Source organism: Phascolarctos cinereus, unplaced genomic scaffold, assembly GCF_003287225.1.
Source record: "Phascolarctos cinereus isolate Bilbo 61053 unplaced genomic scaffold, phaCin_HiC Scaffold_3;HRSCAF=262, whole genome shotgun sequence".
NCBI lineage: Eukaryota > Metazoa > Chordata > Mammalia > Diprotodontia > Phascolarctidae > Phascolarctos > Phascolarctos cinereus.
The window spans coordinates 116,577,473-116,584,024 of NW_027555736.1; the positions used below are offsets into that span (position 1 = coordinate 116,577,473).

Consider the following 6,552-nt stretch of genomic DNA (forward strand, 5'->3'; position numbering starts at 1 on the left):
CACTGCACCTTCTGCTTTGTAGCACTGCTTGGTTCCCTTAGTTTCAGTACTCAAGGCAGAACTTCCTTATACCAAATTCTACTTTACAGAAAAATTGGGCAAAATTCCAATTTTTTCTGGTTCATAAATTTTATTAATTAAAGGGCTGTCTTCTCAATAATAGGGTCAGGGAACTGGAGACAATAGACTACATGTTCCCTTAGTTATTGATTATGTCAAGAAGGAAATAAAATGATTTTATTGTTTTTTTTTCTTTTGTCCATTTATCCAATCATCAAACAGTCATTCAATTAAGTTCAATAAATATTTCTTAAGTGCCTGCTGTAATCAGGGCACTGTGCTGGATGCTGGGAGTACAAATATCCTCCCCCACAAGGAACTTATGGTCTGTGGGGTAGGGAGACTCAGGAATGTTGTGGCAGCAGACCTACAACTAGTATGAGGCAGAGCTTTGATCAGCGCATCAACATCCAGTGGAACATACTTTCCCCCTGAGAAGTGAGTGTGCTTCTTCCTTAGGAGGGCACACTCCCTATTTTCTGTAACATATGTCTGTCCACACACCTGGCCTTTTGGTCCTCTACTGACCCACGCTAATGTGGCACAGCCACCAGTTCCAGGGTCCCATACTGTTGTACCCTTCTCCTAATCCTACCCTTCAGTCAATCGATCAAATACCTCCCACAAGCAAAAGAGAATCCTTGCCCCCAAGAAGCTTATAATCAATCCCCACTGCCTCCCTTAGGAGTGAGACTAGACTGTTCCCTTTCCTAGTCTGACTACAACTGCAGGTGGTCTGTCCATTGCACTGTCCCCACTTCTCCCTACCTTCAACTGATTCTTCCTCAGGTTAAAAAAAAAAGTCAATTATATAGCCCTAGGTGGTGGAATACAGCACATACCCAAATAAGTATGGTAAAACACAGAATATGAGAGTGGTGAAGGAGAGCTATGCAAGGTGCTATAGGAAATCTGAGAAAAGATAATCACTTTTGTTAGGGCAAGTTTTGGGGGTGGGATGGGAAGGGAGGGGAGAACAGTTATGCCTTTGTGGAGAAAGTAGTATTTTAAGTGGGGTTTAAAGGAATGAAGAGAAAGGGAAGGGGGTAAATCTATTCTAAGCATGGGGAATAGTATGAGCAATGGCTTGGTGACAAGAGAAAGGAGGCAAGATTAGAATAAGGACCAGAGAGTTGTCTAGTTTGACTGGAGATACTGTAGGGAAAAGGAATAAACATTTATCTAGTGCCTAGTGCCAGACATTATGCGAAGTGCTGTACTAATATTATTTTATTTGATCCTCTCAGCAATCTGGGAGGTAGGTGCTTTTATTATCATTATTTTACAGTTGAGGAAACTGAGGCAGATAGAAGTGAAGTGACTTGCCCAGGGTCGCACAGCTGGTACATGTAACTGGATTTGAACTCAGATCTTCCTGACTACAAACTCAGCCACCTACCTGTCACCTAGATAATCACAGTAATAACAATAGCTTCAGTTTATACTGCACATTCACGTATGTTATCTCATTTCACCTTCATAACATCCCAGGGGGTAGGTACTGAATGGATTTTTAAAAAAATCTGGATTTGCCATTTCATCAGTATAGGGAATTCCCAGTGTGGCAATCCCTTCACCAATGCAACTCATCTATAACTCAGAGTCTTAGCTTCCTGGGACATGGAGAAGCTCAGTGAGTTAATCATGGTCACACAGTGTGTGTTAGAGGTGGGATTTGAATCTGGGTCCTCCCGATTACAAGGCTGATCTTGTATTCCAAGCTGCCTTGATGTAGGTAGCACATATATTATTGTATCTGTATTACGGAAACGAAGACTGAGAGAAAAGAAGTGATTTGACTCACAAGGTCATATTTTCTAGGAAGTGAAGGAGCTTTGAAAGTTCAATATTCTTTTCACTCCTTGGCTACGTTGGAGTCAGATTAACCAATGGCCTTTCATAGGAGTCGTTCTGAACTTGGCTGAATCCTGTGGTTATACTATAGCTGTGACAAAATAATAAGTACCTATAGCTGAAATAAATTTACACAGGGTGGGATGATTGAATGTGTTCCTAGTGTTCTCTGGTGCCCAGGGAGAAAAGCATGCTGCCGACATTGACAAAAAAGAAAGAGAGTGAGAGAACCCCTTTGAATTGACTGATTTCTCGGTAGTATTCATTATGGCACTGAAACATCATGTCAGGAATTTTTAATAAGTGACTGAACTATTATCACCTCTTCCTAAATGAATCTTTCTTGACTCAGCAAATATCCCGACAGTCTCTTGGCACTGTACTTTTTTCCTTCATTTGAATCTCCTTTCTGCAAAGCGTGGTTCACAGTCCTGTAATGCTTTCTTTTATTTATAAACAAGTCCTCCAGCCTGCTTAGAAAAAAAGGGATAATTAAAAAATACATAATTATCCAACGAGTACATTAATTATACTTTAGCATCCCAGTAGGGAGCTCCATCCTAGAGAATTCATTAGCTCCTGACCTGAAGAGTTGTAATGAAAAAATGTCACAGGGGACAACTTTTTGAATTATTGATTGGAAGGGGATTTTCTGGACTTTTTTTTACTTTAATTACATCCTTGAATAGAGAGAGAGGGACGGAATGCAGAGATTTCAAATAGATGAAAGGTAGAAAATGACTCTTTTTGAAATCCCCTCCTTATGAAGATGTAGCCATGAAGGCAATATCATTGGTGGTGGTTTCAAAATAGTGATAAAAGCTGGAGCACTAAACTTGGGGCTTAACATCAACAGTTTCCTTCGTGGAGCTTTGATAATGCAATATCCCAATGTGAGCACTATGGTCCATCCCATTTGATCAAATGAATTTAAAACATGAGAAAGCATCTGTGGTAATTAGCTCTGGAGGCTTGGAGATGGCAAGCTGTGACTATAGTATATCAAAAGGACCAGTTAAAAATGACAAATCTATCAACAAACTGCTTATTTGACTACTTAAGAGCACAAGAATGCTATCTTCTGTCAGAACAATGATGCTTTCCAACCATCAGTGTGCTGGTAAATGGTTAACTACTGATTCTCCCCTTAAAAATGTACATGACACACTTTTAAATTTAATCTGCATTATTAACGTTTCTCCCATCACTTTAGAAAGTAAAACAATAAAGCCCTGATTTTTAGTGTTTTCTAATTTCTGAGGTATAAATGCTCAACCAGAAAATTGAACAATCAGCTCTTTCCAGTCTGTGGGCACTGGCTCCATATCCGTCTGCTTTCAAACCATTGATCTGAGTTCTCTACAAGAATGTTGTAGAACAACTGTGTGTTTGTGGGGTGGGAGGAAGAATGGGTTGATTTCCATGACATTAACCTAAAAAGCTTATGTAGTATATGTTATCCATCATTCACAGATATGTTTGTGAATATCACCTAGTTAAACTTTATATATTTCAGTCTATGCCAGTTCTTAAGGTCCACATGTATACTACTACATAATGGGGACGTAGGCTTTGCTATGCTTAATGAACTTCTGCTGAAAGCTGCAAGATTTTGTCCCTCTCCTCTTGTGTTTTTAGTGTCTGGGGCAGCTAGGTAGCTCAGGGAATAGAGTACCAAATCTGGAATCACGAAGATGATCTAAGTTCAAATCAGACATTTACTAGCTGCGTGCCTCCTTAGCAAGTCACTTAGCCTCTATTTTTTTATTTTTGAATTTATATTTAATTTTCCCAATTATATTCAACAATTTTTTAACATACTTTAAAAAAATTTTGAGTTCCAAATTCCCTCTCCCTCCCTACCACCCTCCTTGAGAAGGTAAGCAATTTGATATAGATTATACATGTACAGTCATGCAAAACATTTCCATATTAGCCATTTTGTGAAAGAACACACAGACCAAGAAGAAAAAGAAAAAACCCAAGAAAAATAAAGTTCGATCTGCATTCAGACTCCATCGATTCTTTCTCTGGAGGTGGATAGCATTTTTCATCACATGTCCTTTGGAATAGTCTTGAATCTTTGTGTTGCTGAGAATAGCTAAGTCATTCGCTGTTGATCACTGTACAGTATTGCTGTTTCTAAGTACAATGTTGTCCTGACTTAACCTCTGTTTGCCTCAGTTTCCTCATCTAAGGAATATCACCTGTCTCCCAGGGTTGTTGTAAGAATCAAATGAGATAATTGTAAAGTGCTTAGCACAGTGCCTGGAACATAGTAAGCATCTATATAAGTGTTAGCTGTTATTTTTAGATATTACTATTTTTTAGGCTTGTCAAAGCTTAAAGACAATTTGCCTGGTTGGGCACTAGATATTGGGTGTGATGGGAATTGGAAGGGCTCATGAAAAGAGGTGCTAGTGTTTCTTCACAGTCTCAGAAAAGACTCTTCAAAAGTCACCAGCCTTGTTGTAGAACATAGGGTGGTGTACACACTAGCTCCATCCTGAGACAGGGAAAAGGTGAATGAAATCCAGTCACTGTAACCCAGAAGGAATAAGGGCTGGGGACCTTCTGTGGAGAAGGGCAAATTCTTACACCTGCCTCAGTTGTCACTTTGTGCACTCTCCAGGACAAAGCAGCGAGGCTGACTAACAGCAGAGCTTGTTGCTGTTTGGACTTCATTCTCCATCAGGCATGTGTTGTCTCGACTTGCGAGTGAATTGGATTTAAGGGAGGCAGAGCTGCGTAGCCTCACCCTCTCCTTCAGTCCTCGGAGTCCAGTGGCAAGCCACAGGTTGAGATGATTGGCGATGGCCCAGGATGCAGTAGGAGACCTTGACCTTTTTAAGGTCCTTCCTAGGTCTCAGTTTGTCTGAGGCAATGCCCAGTAATTAAAGGCTAGGCAAGAATTGAGGCAAAAGATGACCTAGTTTGCCCTCACAAAAGAATCAGTCTGGAAGGGAAAGACCCTTGGAGTTTCTGACGAACAGCAGAGCTTAGAATGTTGAATGGCTTTAAGATATGTTGGTGAGTTTAACATTATTATATAAAAATTAAAGTCCTACTTCAATGACTTATCATGATATGCAAGTGGTTTGAGCTCTTGAAAGCTATGCCAACAGATTGAATGCAAACTTTAACAGGTCTTACCAAGCTGGAATATGGTGACTAGCCCTAGTGGTGGACTATTGTGTCAGTTATCTGAGGTGCACCTAGTTAAATTTAGACAGGCTCATCATTAGGTTGACTGCAGGGTATAACAACTTTTGTTGACTGTCTATTAAATCCAGCAGGGGTACAGTCTGTGTTAGTGGAAGAAGACTCACTCCAGAGAAACTTGAAGTGTTGAGGTAAATTAGTAATTTAGACCTCTCCTTTATTAGGGTTAAATATCTATTTGTGGTCTAGTTGTATTTTTAATACAATTTAAGGGCATGTTCAAAGAAGGCAGCATGTGCCCTTTCCCCCCACATTACATTGCCTCCATGTTTTAGATGGCTAGATAGATAGATCTTGGCTGATAAAAAATTTATTAAGTGCACAGTATGTCTAGGCATTGTGCTAAGCACTGGAAATACAAATTCAAGCAAAAAAAAGATAGTTTTACTCTTAAGAAGCTTTGAGGTTTATACTATCATCACAAAATATATTGTTATGAAAATTTTGGTTATATAGAAGGCAGATACCTCTTGTGTCCTGAGGACTCCTCTTCAGAACAGTTCCTCTTTTCTTCTGAGATCTTTGTTTCTCATGTCTGGTCAAGGATCTGAGAATGGGGATTAAGGATATCACACATCTTCATGCTGTTTTAAGAAGCTCGCTGTGGTCCCAGCAAGGCTACCAAGCATTCACACTTACCTGCTAGACAACCCAAAGTCAGCCCTGTACACAGCTTTGACTAAATGGCCGTCTTCATGGTTCCACCAATGATCATGATGGTGACTGAAATCTACATCCCTGTATTGAAATTTTCTCAGATGGCCTATGGAGCCAATTTTCTTCCAGTGTTTCCTGGGAAGGATCAGGTAGGGATGTACTCTGTCAGAAGACAGTCTAACTAAGCCAGGCATATTTAGCCAGTAATAGGGCATCCATGGTGTTTTCATGGTTCACTTTGCTTATTTTTGAGAGACTCATTGAAGCCATTGTCATGGTGATCATAGGCTGTGGGGCTACATAATAGAGTGAAGTATTCTTCCTGCCACACTATCCTAACTGGAAGCCTAGACAACAGTAGTGACTCTAGTAGCATTTTTTAAAATTTGTAATCACTTTGATGATTAAAAAATTTTATCTAGAAACTGGCCCTAAATGGCCCAATCAGGCTGAGTAAAGCCTATTGCCCTATCAGATTAATCAATTAATTTATTAAAATTAACCCTAATTAATAATGATCAAGCTATTAATAACCTCATTCATATGTTTCTGGAGGTCTCATTTTTTGTTTTCTATTTATCTATAATCTCTGCAGCAGCTGTTTGCTTCACTTTGGAAATCATGTTCTTTCTGAGGCTCTGGAGAGCTTGGTGATAGCCCACACTTACTGTCATATGTGTCTTTAGGATGTAGTTCATGAGTTGCTGGGTTTTTTTCTTACTGTTTATAAATTAACTGTAAAGCATTTTTAAAAATGAT

General features: G+C 39.5%; 1 pseudogene; it reads left to right on the forward strand.

Moving 5' to 3' along the window:
* The first annotated feature begins 4,727 nt into the window (after positions 1-4,727).
* LOC110192361 (transmembrane protein 69 pseudogene) lies at positions 4,728-6,097 on the forward strand (annotated as a pseudogene).
* The last annotated feature ends 455 nt before the right edge of the window (positions 6,098-6,552 follow it).